Source organism: Mustela nigripes, chromosome X (assembly GCF_022355385.1).
Source record: "Mustela nigripes isolate SB6536 chromosome X, MUSNIG.SB6536, whole genome shotgun sequence".
Lineage (NCBI taxonomy): Eukaryota > Metazoa > Chordata > Mammalia > Carnivora > Mustelidae > Mustela > Mustela nigripes.
In genome coordinates this window covers 4,333,367-4,349,619 of record NC_081575.1, presented here as the reverse complement: position 1 = coordinate 4,349,619, position 16,253 = coordinate 4,333,367, and positions in this window count along the sequence as shown.

The following is a 16,253-nucleotide window of genomic DNA, read 5'->3' as shown; positions in this document are numbered from 1 at the left end:
TTCCACAGTTCCGACCAGGGGGCTAGTCTGCACTCCCTGCCCCCGCAGGCCTGAGCACACACGCCCAGGAAACACGAGCCGAGCCGGAGACACTTCCAAACAAACATGCAGGCAAATAAAGCCCAGACAGGTGCCAAGTCTCTGCCGCCTTTGTGGGAACGTCACCCGTCAGCGGAAAATCTTGGGGAAGGGGTGCCTAACCGCCCCCTCGGCCTAAGGCCACGGCTGGCCTTGAGCCGTGGGCCCCAAAGCCTGACCCAGAGCCGGGGGGGGCCCCTCCCCTGAGAAAGTGACTCTCAGGGGCCAGGCTGCTCTGCAGTGTAGCCGGCAGTGGCGGGCAGAGCGCCCTCTGACATTAGGAACCTACGTTCCCATCCCGCCTTTGTCAGGGGCCAGCCGCCGGCCGAGTCAGTGGGAAGGCCTTAGGAACAAAAGCGTGGTTTACGGAGGAGGAGGCAATTCTGCCTCTCGAGATGGCAACATCAGCTTCTGCCCTAGCTCCCAGCACGCTGGCCTGTCCTGCGAAGTTGGACTTGCCAGGCCCCGCGATCGCCTGAGCCAACTCCTTAATACGCTCCTTATATATTTATAACGCACTGGCCCAGTTTCCCTGGAGAACCTTGCCTGCTGCAGTGAGTAACTGTAAAGCACTCGGGCTGGCATCTGGGGCGTAAGGAACCGCACCACAAGGGGATCGTAGAACAGACACAGACAGGTGGCAGCTTGGGCCGAGGGTGGGGGAGGGGGAGTGACAGTCCAGGCGGCACTTGGGCACGCACATGTCCCCCGCCCCCCCACTCGTCCCCAAGGAAGCTCAGGTGCCCAGGGGACTTCTCCGCTGAAGTAGGGGGTGAAACTCATAGAACCGGTTCCCACCCAAACCTGGTCAGTAGGAGGCGCCCCAGAGCCCTTTTAATCCAAAGCCTCCATAACCTCATGAAGACTTACACTGTTTAACCCAGGATCCCCTAAGCTTTTCTGATCTCAGAATCCTTTTTTCTTAGAACACATCTTCTTTTTCTGACAAAACTCATGGTCTAGCCCCGCAAGGCTCGGATCTTCTAAATTTCCACACGACCCATAAAGCTGGATGGTTCTCTAATGAAGAACCATTTGTTGGCATGTGGGGATGTCACGGCTGAGCATTTGCAGCGAGCATTTGCCTGTTTGTTTGGTCCTGATGCTCTGCCGATGAGTTGTACAGAGCGGCACAGGCCCACAGCACATGGGGGCCCACCAAGAAAGGGTCACAGTGTGCTTATGGATCTTGGTTAGGGGTTGAGAAACTTCTCTTCTGAAACTTCTCTCTAGAAAAATGCCCAGAATCTCAACCATGGGCACACCCTGTATTCTGCACCCACATCCATGGCTCCCATCAGATGTTCCCTGGACTCCCTACGGATCCCTGGACTTGGCTTAGGAGACCCTGGAGTGGTCCTTGGACTCCTGGCCAGAGCTGGCATTCTAACGGGGTCCTGAGATAGGTGCTTGTCATCCCCTAGCCCCGGCTAAATTCGGAAAGTAACAGGAATTATAAGAGTGCTTGGGACAAGAGGGCCAGTCTGGGGTTTCTGCTGAAGGGTTGGAGAATGGTTGGTATTAATCACAAAGATAGCTCCTTAGAGGTGGGGCTTGGAGCTGCGATTTGAGGAATGTGGGTTGTGGCTTGGGGGGATCTAAGGCCAGTTGTTGCTTGCATGAGGGACGACTCAGGCAAAGGCTCGAGGATAGGAAGGGGGGTGCATTGGAGAGAGTGGGGGTGGCAGTAAGAAGGAGAACCAAGCACAGGTCAAAGGGAGGGTAAGTGCGAACTCACAGCAATTTAGGCCACAAATGGCAAACCCACCCTACATTCAGGGTTGCCTTTCACCCTAACCCTAACCCTAACCCTCTACGCAAGCTCCGTCTGCCTGGCAAGCAGGTAGGGCCCGAGGCGCTCCCTCCGTCAGCTCAATCCCTCTGGAATTCCCCACAGCAGCTGTCCTGAGCCTGGCCACCAGCCTCCTCCAGCCCAGGCCCCACCCTGACTCCGCCAGCAGCAGGCTCAACTCAGGCTTTGCAGAGAAGACCAGAGTCATGCAACTAGAAGCTTCCATTGTCATCTCCACCTCAGAATCACTGCACACCTCCCTTCCTCTTCCTTCTTTCTCTTCAGTCTCAAAGGAAAAAAGGTGTCTCCTTCCCCTGTGGATGGCTGACCCATTCCCCTGGGTCCTGGACCCCCATCCTGTCCTATCGCCTCTGGGGCCTCACTTCTTCTAGAAAGAGCACTCTGCTCTGGCTGGCCCCATATCCCCCACATTCCCATAAACACCACTGCTTCCAAGGTTGAAAGAGCCAGCGATCTCTGAGGCACCCTCCCCCCCCCTTATCTCTGCAAAAACACTTCTCCCCCCAAAACACTGGCTCACACCCCTTTTTCCTGATGAAACTTCTACTCATGCTTCATATATCAGCTAAACCATAGCAATTTAAGGATACCCTCCTGAGCACCTCTCCCCAGATTACTTGGGACTCCTATGATCTCTCACACTCCTGCGGCATTGGCCAGAGGCCCCGTGTGAGACACTTTACACTGGGTGTACAAATGTCTTATATCTTATCTCTGCAACCAGTGTGGAAATTTAGTGAGGTCAGGCGTGTGCCTTCTCTCTTACCATGCACTCTCCAGAAAGTGGAATCTGAGACAGAGACTTAAGTGTGAATATTATTCAGGGGAGAGTGACCCCAAGGAGCAGAATGATGAGCAGGGGGAGCAATGCAGGGAAGGAAAGAAAATCAACACAAGGGGCACCTGGGAGGCTCAGTCAGTTAACCCTCTGCCTTTAGCTCAGGTCATGATCTTGGGGTCTTGGGATCGAACCCCATGCCACACTCCCTGCTCAGCGGGGAATCTATTTCTCCCTCTCCCTTTGCCTGCTGTTTCCCTTGCTCCTGCTCTCTCTCTCTCAAGTAAATAAAATCTTTCAAAAATTGAAAAAAATAAATTTAGAAAGTCAACACAACAACATGTTTATCAAGTCGGATGCTGTGAAAGGCAACGGACTGCTTGGATCTATGGGACTGCCTCAGGAGCCATATGAAATGCATCTCTAGATCATCCATGATGGAAGGAAAAGGCAAGCAGTTATTTCATGGGGTGTTAATACCGCAGAATTCCAGGGTGCGCATGCATGGGTGCTGAGTGCATTCGCAGAATCCCCTTGGCACCAGAGAACCCCAGGTATGAGAGAAGCATCTGCCAGAGGCATTGCAAGGTACTGGCAGGTCGCACCAGCATGAAGGTGGTCAGAAGCTCCACAGAACTGGTCAACACAACAGGGCTGAAATAAGAGATGGGTCAGGTAGAGAGACTCTGGAACATCTGACACTGTCCAATCCCTGTACCACTCAGATTTTCTTGTGTTCTCTATCATGCCCAACTCCATATAACAATGTGGCACTTCCATTTTTGAGAACATAAATGTTCTCACTTTTTCTTGAGACATGCAAAGTCCAAAGACCAATCCATCCCAGAGGTCCCTTCAGGGTGATGCCAGCTGTAATCTTTGCAAAGACTTAAGGCAAGAGGGTTGGTGATAAAGTGATAGTCCCTGGTGCCCTGTCTGATCCCTGGAACATATTTTTTTTTAAAAGATTTTATTTATCTATGAGAGAGAGCAAGGGCACAAGCAGGGGGAGCGGCAGGCAGAGGGAGAAGCAAACTCTCCACTGAGCAGGGAGCCCAGTGGAGGGACTCGATCCCAGGGCCCCAGGATCATGACCTGGGCTGAAGGTGGATGCCTAACCCACTGAGCTACCCAGGTGTCCAGTCCAAGCCATAATTGATATTCATCATCTTCCTACTCCACCCTCTCTTCTAGAAGGTTCCTCCCTGGGCCAGCACTTTGGCTAGTCTGTATTGCTTGCCTGGTGATGTGACTGAGGCCTGTATTCCCAAAGACTCTAAGTTTTTAGCTGCCTTGCTCTTGTGGGGCCATGATCTCTGCAATTGCCCATTCACCTCTATTAGTGGACATTGAAGCATCAAGAAAAATGGTCACGTTGAAATCCCTGAGCTCTAAGTACATTCCTCCCTGCCACCACTGTATGCCAGCAACTCTAACCCCTCCTTTCCTTTCCTGCTGATTTGCTGGCATGAAAAACCGGAACTGACCAGATGGTCATTGTGGCTTCAAGTTCAATGGAATCCTTTCTGTGACCCTTGGTGGAAACATTCTGTCCCATCAAACCAGAACCTCTAATCTGGTAGAGACTAAAGCTGCGGGGAAGGGAAGCACAAATTCAACAAATGGGTCTCTAGGAATGATGGTGCTTAAGACCCATTCCTAGATCCATCTCTTGGCTTCCAGATCTGTGGGTTTTAACTATTGGGGACCATATATCAGTCATTGGATTGATGTACACCCTGCATCTTGAAGGATAGGGCCTCAACTCCATAACGTGTTGTCCCCCTTTACTAGGCTGTTCTATGACACCTGCCACTACTGAGGGATTGGCTACACAGTAATCCTAGTGAATCCTGTGCCCATTGTTGTGCCTCTTTTGCCATGAACGTGGTTTTCCAAGTGTGTTCTTTACAGGTCCCTAGCCAGCTACTGTATTAATTTTCCTACAGCTGCCAGAACAAAGTTGCACAGATTGTGGGGGACTTAAAGAACAGAAATATCTTGTCTCCCAGTTCTGGAGGCTGGAAGTCCAAAATCAAGGTGTAAGCAGGGTTGGTTCTTTCTGAGGCCTGGGAGGGAGGCCTGTCCTTGGTCTGTAGATAGCCACCTCTGCCTGTGTGTCTTCACAGGCTCCTCCCTGTGTGTGTCTGTGTTCTGATCTCCTCTCCTCATAAGGACATCAATCATTTTAGATCAGGGACCTGTCCTACTCCAGTAGAACCTCATCTTAACAAATACCATCTGCAATGACCCTGTTTCCAGATAAGGCTCCAATCTCAGGAGCCAGAGTTAGTTAGGACTGCAACATACTAATTTGGAAGATGGGCAAAATTGAACCAATGACAACTAACGAAGCCAGCTGCCACTAACCAGTGGTTCATCATTCCATAGGCCACTTCTCCCTCCACCCAAGTTGATAACCAACTCTACCCCTTGCAACTCCACACCCTAGGAATATTTTCTGTTGCCCCTTCTCTTTACTCCCTCTCTTAGTGGGGTGGGAAAGTAGCCACAGCCCATTTCTTTGTCAGCTCTCACCACTACTTTGTACCGACCCATCTATGAACCAGGCCTAAACTTCTTTATCCTCTATCAGTTGGTCATCGGGAAAATCCGTAAAGCCACAGGTATGAGCTAAGGGAAAGGTGGGGTCAATGCCACTGATGTAGATGACACCAAACTTGGACCGTCTATTTGTGTAATTTAGTCGAGTCCATGGACCTTCTTGGATCTAAAGTCAAATGACTCTTTTCATCATATAAAGGATGGGTTTGCCCAGCCTCAGAAGGTAATGGATCTAACAATACTAGCTCACGGGGGACAACTGCATTCTTACAGTTACTAGAGGTTCTGTGGTCAAGTGCTAATTGTCTTCCAGAGCTCAGTAGCACTCCAGGAACTATTCTCTAAAAGGAGAAACTTCTCTGCTACAGAAGGCATGACCTTGCTCTAAAACCTTGGGGGTCCACACCATGACTCTGGTACTAGAGTTTGCCAAAGCCCGCACGTGGCATTCTCATCTACTGCAGACACATCTAGTGCCACTGGATCTGATGAGTCATTAGGCTCAAGAGGTAAAGTAGCATATACTTCAGCCTGGGCCCACCACAGAGCCCTCTCTTGCTCTAAAACCCACTCAAAACTGGCACTCTCTGAACAACCCAAGAAATACCTTGGAGACACATTGCCAGCTACATGCTGTGCTGCCTCCAAAATCCAAAAAAGACCCGCCGAGTTCCTGGTCTCTTTCTTAGCGGTAGTCAATTCAAGGAAAAATAATTTATTCTTTTTCTTAAAGGAGATGTCATGGCATGGTTTGATCATTAGACCCCTACCAATTTCACTGACATGGCAGCCTGTGCCTCTTCTGGGGGGTCTATCTCCCACCCTCTCATTTGCATGTGTCCTACAAGGGCATCCAACATAGTTGCCACTTGATGCTCACCAGATCCAACTAGAGTGAGGTCAGCAGTTCTATCAACATGACGGACTGGCAAGGTGTTCTACAAAATGTCAAGAAGACCAAGACCCCCACGGATTACATTAGGAAAGAACTGAGAGCCGAGAAGTCCCCTCACCCTGGGGTGACATGTTTTATATGTACTGCTGGACTGCTCAGATCAAGGCAAACTGCTTTTAATCCCACTTATTGGCAGGGATTAAGATAATGCATTCTCTGGATCTCAGGCCACATGCCGAGGGCCATGGGATGTTCTGGTCTGCTTTAGCAAAGATAGCACGGGTGCTGCAACCACCTGGGGAAGTTTGTAGGAAGTTGTTACCATCATCTTGCCACAACCCATCTGGTTTTTGCTGGAGCTGTACAGGTGAAGTGGATGAGGATCTGATGGGAGCCATCACCTTTGCATCCTTTAAGTCTTTGAAAGTGGAGCCAATTTTTGCGATTTCTCCTGGTGTTGCTTCTGATGGGCTATCTTGGCTGAGGCAGCTGAAGGAGTGGACGGTTTCAGTGCTTTCCACTTGCTTCTTCCTACCAATAAGCCTTACTCCACAAGCCAGGATATTGATAGGAGGGTTCTTCTAGCTGCTAAAAATATCTACTCCAATTATATAGTTTGGATTCAAGGAAATGACCACAAGACGGACCCACAGATCCATCAAACCACTGGGCCAGAACTCCATATATCAGCTGACTTTCCTAAGTCCCCACTCTAATGAGGAAACCATGGTGGCATCTTGGATTTCCTGATGCCAAGATAAGATCAGACCCTATCTCCAACAGCTCTTGAAAAGTAGAAGTAGTTCCCTTTCCCTAACACAGTTACCTTCACAAATGCCCTTAGTTCTCTTTGGGGAGGGAGGGAGAATGTTTGTCATATGTAATTGTGGTGACACTTCTTCCCCAAAGTGACCAATCTCCCCTTCCATCTGGGCTCTGGGCTTGGGAAGTGATATAGATCTGGAACCTGGGTAAGGAACTGAATTTTACATTGTTGTGGCTAACATGTACCCTCTGCTTATAAGGTTTAGATATTTTTAAATTATCCTAACCAAGGGAAAGCTCAGCTATCCCTCCATCTATCTATCCTAGGAAAACAATGGTTTGTTGGTTATCATACAGAGCCCTGCAGACATGGTACCCCGGTTGCTACTTGGCCCTTGCTCCCCACTATAATAATGGCTAAGTGTTGCCGCTGGCCTTTGCTATTTTAGAGTCTCACCATGTCTACTGACACCAGGGAACCCACTTTTGTGGTGCCGTCCTCATCCTATAAAACCCAGCCTAGAGAGGATAACTACCTATCAAACTTTTCAAAATTGCTAGTGCCCCTCTTCCCTAAAGCCTCTATAATGGAAATGTTATTTGTCCCATTCAAGGAACACAGGCAAGTGGTGGGTTTTCTGGTGCCACATAATGAATCTGTTCTAATACTTCTCTGGACATGATACTTCCATCCTCAATACTATACCATCCAAGTTACAGCAGTCCCATCTCATTTATTATAGGCCATTGTCACGTCCAAGTTTCAGGGAGCCTTCCCAACAGGGTATTAGCACCCATTCCCAATAATTTTGAACACTGAATGCCTAGGTACTAGTGAATGCTGGTAGGCCACCGAATTCTCCCCATTTGACTCCCTGGGTCCAGCACCTTCGATACCTAACTCCCATGCGCTCTGGTACCTCTCACGGGCACATCTTAGCCAGTCTCCACAGTTCTGTTGGCATGCAAGCTATTTTCTGTTGGAATGAGAGCTGTACTTCCAAGCTTGGGCTATACTGAGATCTGACCCTGGCTCTCAGCCCAGAATCCATGAGAGATAGTGGAGGTCAGCCTTGAAAAGGAAAAACATCTTCTTGCAAAGCTCCTACATCAGGTGAGGCCATGGCAGGCACTCCACACAGCAGGAGGCTCCTCTGCTCTGGCAAAAGAAAAGAAGCTACCAGCATGGAGGGTTCGGGAGAATATGGGGTTCGAGCTTCTCAGGCTTAGCCACGCAAAGTCTCTATCCCAGGTCTCAGGAGCCCCACCATTTTCTTCTTTGTGACACTGTTCTTACAATTCGGTGTTGGGTCGGATTTTCATCATGGTCCACCGTGGTCTGAAGGAGATGAGGATGGAGGCCGTCTCCCTTTCACAGGGTTCTAGAGTTGACGGTCAACTGACCCAAGCGTGGCATTGTCTTTGTTGCAAGTTTCTCAAAGTAACAAAAGGCAGGCAACCCCAGGAGTAAGAACTGAAGGGGGCAGGGGTAAGACAGGGAAGGGGGAAGGAAGGGACCGAACAAGGCTATGATATCTAATTCTGTACCATCATGTGGGACTGGTTGCCTGATGCCATATCAACCCTCTGAGAAGCCAAACGTAACACGTCTCAGAACCGGGGTGGGTGGGGGCAGGGTCATCCTGCCTCTCCTTTCCCCACCAGGCCAAAGTTTTTCTCCATGGAACTTACCTCCCTGACATGTGTGTGCACCGAACAAGTTCCCCAGTATTCCACGCCATGGTGTCAAGAGAGAAGGCCAAGGATGGATACAGAGTATAAGCCTGAGGCAAGTTGCTGTCCAGCTGTACCCATGAGAAGTTTCTTGGATCCCACATGGAAAGAACTGGTTGTTTCAAAAGCGGCAGGAATAAGAGACAGACGAAGCTAAGCAGATTTGATACGGTAGCTCAGAGGTGTTGATAGCTCTCCTTTTATTTATTTATTTGTTTGTTTGTTTGTTTGTTTATTTATTTATTTTTATTAAACAGATCTTCCTTCCGGGACCAGTGTGGTGGTGGAGCAAGGTGCTCAGGAGACACTTGGAAGAGAGCGTGGAGCACCTGCTCCTTCCCAGGCTGGAGGCTGGGGCTGGGAGTGACGGACAGGGCCAGGGAGGGAGCTGAACTGCCTAGCTTATGTTTGTTTCCAGGCCCAAGACTGTTGGTAGGAAGGACCAAGGCCACAGGCAGCAGAGACTACTGGCCTGGAGGCATCTGCTTCATTTCTGCCAGGAGATGGAGGCCACCATTTTCCCAACTAAGGGACAATGGGCCAATCCAAAGGAGTAGGAATTCTTTAAGAGGGAGGCTTCTGAGGAACAAGGGGGTAGTGTTGGGTTTTAGGAAGAGGGAACAGGATCCAGTCGGGGCCATGGGAAAAAAAAAATTATAAAAGCATCCACTTAAAGCCCTGTCTGCTTGCATCTATAGCTGGGGCTTTAGAGGAAGTGGGATGGAGGGTTCTTCAGGATACAGTGAGTGGAGACTGAGCATCAGGAAGCAGCACTGGCCGCCTCTCTGCGCTCCTATGGCATGAGACGAGCCGCTTACATCCATGGCCTCAAGCAACTAGATGGACATCCATAGGCAGATGCCTTCGATTTGTACCATCCCGCAGTCCCAGGAAACCACAACTGAAAATCAATAATCACTAATAAATCGCTAAGTAAAGTTACACTGGCGAAATGGCCATTTCATTAGCAGGCACAAGCCCGAGTGGAGAGCAAGAGGAGTTGGCATGGAGTTTGGCAGGGGGACAACTAGTTCTGGCCTCCGACAGGGGCAGGAAATGTTCTCTGCTTGCTGTTCATCCCACTATCGAGAAAGGCGGTCCCTCGTGGCTACAGCTTTTTGAGAGCTACAGAAGTTTCTGGGGGCTTCTGCTCTGGCTCCCCTGGTCCCACAGAGAGCCATGGCAGGTGGGGCATGGCTGTAGCTTCACAGACAGGGCCAAGATTCTGGAATAGACGATGATGCATCCTGGGAAGGAGGGTTTCTATGGGACCAGGCTAGTGAAGGGCGGAGGGTGGGGAGGAAGCTGACTCCTGCGATCAGGCTCTGGGCATCACGTTGCCGGCAACAGCAATAAGATGGAAATCTGGCTGCAGCAAAAGGCACCGATTTTCCCTTCTTCTCTGAATCTCCTTTCTCTGAACAGCAGGGACATTTCAGTCCCATGTAAAGCACACACTCTTCCTCCTGGCAAATTCTCAGTACCGTAATTCCCCATATAGTGCCACCTTGGAAGTCCCTTGGGCAGCATCTGGGGGCAAGAAGACTGTTCTGTATCGTAGGTCCTGAGACTCTGTGAAAGGAATGAGGTGCCCAGGGATAAGGCCCTTGAGGAGCGAGGCATCTTCTCAGCCTCACTTGCCTCTGTGCTCCGGAGAAAGAGCTGGAGAGACGAACAGGCCCAGCTCCGAGGGAAGAGCGGCAAGCCGCTTCCTGGCCCTTCATTTGCATTACTCAAATTGTACCAGATGCCACCCGTGCTCGTTCCTCAAGGACTGCATCGTCACAGCTCTGACACAGCCAGTGGCCACCTGCAGCCCAGGACTGGCCTCTCGGTCACCAGGGCAGGCGAGGTGGGATGGGGAGGGAGTGCGCCTTTCCGGAAAATGCTGCCAATGGGAGGTCCAAGCCCAGGTGAGAGCCAGACACTAGAACCAGGAGAGGGAAAGGAGTTTGCCCGGGCTGTCGTACTGGGCCAGTCACAAGACTGAGCCAAGTCCCCCTGCTCTTGCCTCCAAGGCCAGGCCTCTTAGCACTTGAAGGAGCTGCCCCCACAAGACACCCAGCATCAGTGGTTCCTTAAGGGACTGTTCCCTCTGCATGCTGATTTGCCCATGTTGCCTATTGGTTGCACTAAAGTCATTTCATATATACGAACAATGTCCTGTACCTGAGAGCTGGAGGGGCCCTTGGGACTCACCCGGGCAGCCCTGTGACTGGGAGATGGCCATGCTTTGCAGCAGCAGGCTGCATAGACGCAGGCTTCTTGGGAACAACAGCTAACATATGTTAGATATTAACTCACAAAATCCTCACTCCAACCCTGTGACGTAGGTACTCCAATTAGCCCCATTTTACCGATGAAGAAATAGAGGCACAGAGAGAGTAAGCAAGCTGTCCAAAGTCACACAGCTGGTGCGTGGCAGAACCTGGGTTGCATTCAGGCTGGCTCCTGGTTGCTTGCTTCTATGCTACACTGTCGAATCTCTCATGGGATCGGCGTGAGGGTCCGATGAATCAGTACATGTCAGGTATCCGCACCTGCTGCTAAGGGCTCTTCCGGCTCTCAAGTGAGGTTCATCGGTTGTCTCTAATGCATGTGAAATGATTTGTCCTTGCTCCCTACCAAGAGTGTACCGCCCGAGTCCAGCACTTTGTACACAGCAGGTGTTCAGAAAAGGCTCCTTTGTGCAGGCAATCGCTTGGACACGCCGGCGTTTGTATATTGCACACCAGCTGGGAAGACAGGACAAACCAGAGCTGATGCCTGAAAGCGGGAGAGCCAGGTGCGTCCCCAGTCATGGGCTCAGGAGGGGAAGATGGCACTAGAGTCAACTGAGCCACCAGCGATGCTTTTCCTAAAGGGACAGCTCCTTCCCCCGGGGCCTGGGGAGGAGGTGGTGGGTCAACAACGTGGGGCGGAAGAGAACTAAGGCTTCAGCTGAGTCCTGATGGCTGCGGAGGAGTGCCTGGGGAGCTGGCAATCGAGGGCTTTCTGCCGCTGCAGGGCGCGCCGTGTGCACAGCATGGACGTGTGAGAGAACAACGTGTTCCGCAACAACCAGTTGTTTGCTGTGTCCGTCACACGTGTTGTCTTTGAGGGGGCTGGAAGGCACACCTGGAGGACAGACCATTGAGCCAGAAGATTATTCTCAAGCATTAAAACCAAATGGAATTTGCCCTGCTAGGTTTCAGGGGGGCCCTGAAGTAACTCCAGGGATCTGAAGGTCCAAGAACAAGGAGCCCCAAAGCCTAAGGGCAGGGAAAGACGGATGCCCCCAGCTCAAGCCCTTCTTTTGCCTTTCAGTTCCGTCTGGGCTCCCAACAGATTGGGTGGTGTTTGTCCAATGGAGAGGGTGGTTCTCTTTACTCGAGCTACCGATTCTTGCATGAACCTCCTCACAGACACACCCAGCAATGAGGTCTTTTCCCAGCTAGCAGAGCATTTCTGAACCCAGTCAAGTTGACACACAAAAACAGCCATTACAGCCACCGTTACATTTTGGAAGCAGGTAACTCGATACTTTGCTCCACTTGCTCACAAACAGTGAGGAGTTTTTGCTCAGGATGACTTATATCCCGAGTCTCACCCATATCTGATTTTTGGTGCTGGACTGGGTTAAGGCTCTGGGGGGATGTTGAATGTATTTTGCATATGAGAACCTGTGCGTTTGGGGTCCAAGGGGCAGACCATGATGGGTTGAATTGGGTCCCTCCACCCCAAATTTGCATGTTGACTTCTAACCACCAGCACCTCAGAATGGGACCTTATTTGGAAGTAGGAGCACGGCAGATGTCATTAAGTTCAGGTGTGACGACACCTGGTGTAAGGTGGGGCCTTAATCCAATACCATGGGTGTCCTTATTAAATGTGGGGGGGGGCGGATTTGGACATAGAGGTGTGTTTTGAAAGAGACACAGGGAGAAGACGGCCACCTACAAACCAAGGAGAGAGGCCTGGAGGAGACATTTCTCTCTCAGCCCTCAGAAAGAACCAGTCTTACTGACCCCCGGATCTCCGACACTGAGTCCCAGGAGGAGGGGGAGGAGCCAGATTTGAACCAGTTACAGCTACAGCACCTGCATACATCCAGCCCCGATTTACAGCATTTTGCCCATTTTAGCTGTGTAGGTACTCCTGCCACGGCCAAGTCCAAGCTACCGATGAGTCATCAACAGGTTCACGACATTTCTGAAAACGTAGCAGTCCTTTCCCAGGAGCTGGTATGAGACGGCGGACCAGCCAAGCGCCAGGCATAGAGCTAGTAAGCCGGGGAAGCTCAGGCTGCCTCCCCCTCCACGGTGAGCTGTATCTTACCGGGATTCCCTGGAGGCTGCTGAGCCCCAGTCAGCCCAGGACACTCAGATCTTGGTTCTACCGGTAAGTGACGGTGGGATCTCAAACCAGGTGCTGAGCTTCTCTGAGCCTGTTTGCTCAGCTCTGCAATCAGTTTTTACAGGGCTTCACGGAGCTCATGACGGGAAGCCGAGGACCTGGTGCGTAGTAGGTGTGCCCCAAGCTTTAGCTGTTTTTATTGTTTATATGATTGTGTTTTCCAAACTCAGAAGGGTGGGAGTACATTTTCTGCCTAGACAGTGCGCCTGCCCAAAGGGGGGCCCTGGCTGGTTCCCTGGCACTGGGGGCATAGTGGTGGTGCAGCAGCCTAGCTGGTTGCTAGGACAGCCACAGGCCAGTGTTCTGTCGTATGTGTGGCTTTTTCTTTTTTTTTAATCACAAAATTGCAAATGGTCCGAAGGGTCCTAGAACAGTGGCTGGAACGTCTTCCCATGTGGGGCCTAAGTCGTGCCTGTGCTGTTGTAAAAAGATGTCATTGCATAAAGACTAATAATTAGCAAGCCATCTGCATACTTTTTTCTATATAAAAGCTTTGACAATGTCTTTCAGCTGTATGTACGGTGCAGGAGGAAAACTGGCAGCCATCTGGGTTTACATTAATTCCCTAAATTATTTATCCATTTCTGTTTAAATAACCATGGCCCGGTCCTTATCGATGCTTTGATGGTATTACCTATGGCATTTTGGAAGTGGCATTCGTGGTAAGCAAGGAACAGCGGCGGGGGGGGGGGGGGGTTGACTTGTAGCCACAGTTTTCTGGTTTCACGGTAAAATCGATACAAACCTTTCTATCACCCCTTAATTAACTGCTCGCTTGCTAATGAGGGCCTTTTTTTCTTAAAGGTTCCTAGTTTTTAAAATCAGGGACATCGCCAGGAAATTACAATCAATGTTTTAACAATTTCCCATTTGTTTCCATTGTGATTTTTAAAAAATGCTTACCGTCACCGACGTCCCCGTAAAAATTAAAATTGCTTAAGAACACGGTGAGGACAAATAGTTCACCTCATTTCCCAGGGGCTCTCCTTGACCCCACATGTCCTCTGCAAGCCCCCCAATCTGGCTTCCTACCTGGCAGAGACTTAGCTTGTGCCGGACTTATCAAAATGCCCCCAGTTTGCCCAATAGCATACGGTGTTGGGCCTGAGCTTTCGTCCTACTGGGTGTCATCTTAGATTCAACACCTGCCTCCTGTCTTTGGGGGTTTGGGGACAATAATCATTGGGGTCGTATCCTGTCATATCCTGTCTGAGGGCTAATGACCTACGGGTCATAGAGGCCACAACCTCAACTCCATTGCAATGAAGCAGATACGACTGTGACCCCCATTTCACTAAGGAGAGAGCGAGGACTAACTTGCCCCCATAGCTCCAGCCTCCCGGATCGACCTGCACTTCCTCTGCACGGGGTGACCGCTACCTTGGGCCTCCTCGAGGGCATCTGTCTGTCCTGGTTACTGTTGGTGGCAGCCTCCAGTCTGCTGTGGTCGCGAGGGTCAGGAGTGTCAGAGGAGGAGTTGACAAGCCCTGAGTGGATGCTTCAGGAGCCTAGAACTCAGAGCCTGGGCTGTGGGGCATGGCCTCTGCATGGGAGGAGTGTGGCCACAGGGGGCTGGGAGACAGGGCTGGGGTGCGGGAGCAGGGGCAAGGAGTGACGTCCAGGTCGGCACAGCCAACAACCTCTACATGTGGACAGCGGTGGTGGGGGACTGGCAGGGGGAGGCGCCATACCCATTACCTGTCTGCTTCCCCCTGGACCTGGATTCTCTCATCCAGAGGGCACCCTGAACCCCCTCTGGCCATGAGCTCATCAGAGAGGCTTTGGGGGAATCTGCAAAGGCTCTGGTAAAACAGTGAAATGGGAGGAGCCAAGGGCAAGGGCATGCAGAAGCGGAGAGATACAGACAGGGCTATGGACGGCCAAGGGTGGGACTTTGACAGGAGACCTGGAACACTACGTGGGGCATGCATGGGCAAAGGTGCAGAGGTGGGGAGAACCAGGAATTGTTTGGGGTCCAATGCACAGTCCGGCCAGGCAGGAGGCCCAGGGACATGTATGAAAGCAACAGGTGACAGATGTGGAGCGGGAGCCCGGGGCCCACCGGTAGAGGGCCTTGAATGCCAGGCCGAGGAGCTGGGATTCGGTGGCATTAGTAATAGGGAGCCATGGGTCGCTTTGGAGCAGAGGCATAATGAAGAACAGAGCAACCAGTTGTGTGTTTCTTCTCTGCAGTCAGCACGCCTGTTTTCCAAATCCTAGAGGCTGCCCAGTTAAGCCCCCAGCATTTGTCACGAGAACTTGGGATAACTTAGTATGTGTTCACTGGAATAGGACAAGGAATGACAGATGGCCACGGATGGTTTTCATATCCCTTGAGCTCCAGGTTTGGGTCAGACCAGAGGGCCCACATCAGCCTTGGCATGGATATCCCCGGGCCAGTCTCCAGGCAGCCCATCAGCAGGAGGGCCGGAAGATTCCCCTGGGGTGAAGAGCCGCCCCTGGAGAGCGCTGTGGGATTCCTTTTCTCACCTGGAACCAGCACCGCACACACACTTAATGTGAATGGCCAAATGGCAAGGGGAGCAGCCTCAGCTTTGGGGCCCAGTTGTTTCCCACTCTGCAACTCTCTAGCTGTGTGACCCTGGACATGTCCCTTCACCTCTCTGAGCCTCCTGTTTCCTCATCTAGAACATGGAGCAGATGATGCCTCACACCTCATTGCGTACCGGGACTCATGCAGATGGAACACAGGGCAAGCCTGGGTCCGTGTAGGGAGCTGTTACCTCCAGACTTGGTCCGCATTTGGGTGCCAAAAAGGTTACAAGAGCCAGGCTCCTCGCCAAGGAGAAAGCCCTCATCCAGATCTCCGTCTGCCTCAGGATACCCAAGGTGATAACCACAAGGGACCCTCTGTTTCCTATAGTAACTAAAAGAACCACAACACATCTGGATCACAGCGCCCCAGGGTGACCCGAGCTGAGGCGAGCTTCATGGCGCTAACGCAGAGCTCTCGGCCGGGCCTCCATCCTTCTTAACCTTTCCTCAGGTCCTGAGACTCCTTAAAATGTACCACAGTTACGCACCTCTTTCCCAGGGCATGTGCCCAATTCTGTAGCCCCCAGAGTTTCCTGAAAAGTTCCGGGAAAACAGAATCCAACTAACATTCCTCAAGCAGATACTCCCTGCCAGGGACCGCAGTGCTAGAAGTGGGGAAGACACAAGAGAGTGAAAGGGGTTCTGGAGTAGGTCAGAGGGGGAGGCCAGGTGAC